Below are 1617 nucleotides of genomic sequence, written 5' to 3' on the forward strand. Positions count from 1 at the left end.
GTGTCCACTTGGGACGAATGTGTATTCTGCTTTTGTTGGGATGGAATATTCTATAAATGGCTATTAGGTCCACATAGTCTGAAGTATGGTTCAAGTCCAATTTTTCCTTGTTGATTTTCTGTCTGGATGATCTATCCTTTGCTGAAAGTGGGGGTATTGAGGTCCCCTACTATTATTTTGTGTCTATTTCTCCCTTCAGATCTGTTAATATTTGCTTAATATATTTAGGTGCTCTGATGTTGGATGCGTGTATAGTTAGAGCTGTTATATCTTCTTGATAAATTGACCCTTATTCATTGTATAATGTCTGTCTTTGTCTCTTGTTAACATTTTTTGGCTTCAAGTTTATTTTGTTTATTGCTTCTCAGCCTTTTGGCCATGAGCAAGTGTAATATCTGTTCTCATCAGTTTAAGGTCCATTTTGTCTGGTAAATGTATAGCACTCCCCACTGTTTTTGGTTTCCACGTGCATGGGATATCTTTTTCCATCCCTTCATTTAAGACTGTGTCTGTCCTTAAAGCGGAGGTGAGTCTCTTGTCCAGCAGAGTATGGTTGCATCTTGTTTCTTAAATCTATCCATCCGCCCTGTGCCTTTGGATCAGTGAATTCAATCCAGGTTGAAAATGAAAGGATGGAAAAATATATTCTGTGCAAATAATAAGAGCAGGAGTGGCTATGCTAAAATCACACCAAATAGACTTTAAATCAAAAATAGATCACATAAGAGCTAAACTATATAAATCTCCAAAGAAAAACTTAAATCTTCATGTGGATAAAAATCTTCATGGTCTTGGATTTGGCTGTGAATTCTTGCATATGGTGCCCAAAGCCACAAGCCACAAAAGGAAAAATAATAGGACTTTATCAAAATTAAAATCTTTCATGCTTCAAAGAACACCATCAAGAAAAGTCTAATACAGGCTACAGAATGGAAGAAAATATTTGCAAATCATGTATCTGATAAGGCTTATTATCCAGAATATATAAAGAACACTGGCAACTCAACAATAAAATGTCAAATAACCAAATTTTTTAAACGAACGAAAGATTTGGATGTTGCTCCAAACAGGAGCAATTATCGATAAGCACTTATAAAAACATGTTCAAAATCATTAGTCATTAGGAAGATGAAAATTAAAACCACAGTGAGATACTATGCCATCCATACTAATATGGATATAATTAAAAACAAACAAACAAACAAACAGACAAGTTTTGGGAATGATGTGGAGAAGTCAAAACCTTTATACATTGCTGGTGCAAATATAAAAAGGAAAATAGTTTTTGGCAGTTTCTCAAAAAATTAAGCACAGAGTTACTATATGACCCAGAAGGTGTGCATGCCCAGGAGAAAAAAAAAAACTTGTACATGAGTGTTATGGCAACACTATTCATAATAGCCAAAAGGTGGAAATAACCCAACTGTCCATCAACTGATGAGTGGAAATACAGAAGTATTCTATCCATACAATGGATATTATTTAGCCATTTCAAGAGTGAAGTATGGATATGTGCTACAACTTGGATGAAACTGGAGTACATTTTGCTTACTGAAAAAAGACACAAAAGGCAATACATTGTTTGGCATTTATATAAAATGTCCAGAATAGGAAAAT

At 34.4% G+C, this 1617-nt stretch overlaps 1 pseudogene; it reads left to right on the forward strand.

Annotated features, from left to right (window-relative positions):
* Window positions 1–356: 356 nt before the first annotated feature.
* LOC144379969 (U2 spliceosomal RNA) lies at window positions 357–536 on the forward strand (annotated as a pseudogene).
* The last annotated feature ends 1081 nt before the right edge of the window (window positions 537–1617 follow it).

Source organism: Halichoerus grypus, chromosome 13, assembly GCF_964656455.1.
Source record: "Halichoerus grypus chromosome 13, mHalGry1.hap1.1, whole genome shotgun sequence".
Lineage (NCBI taxonomy): Eukaryota > Metazoa > Chordata > Mammalia > Carnivora > Phocidae > Halichoerus > Halichoerus grypus.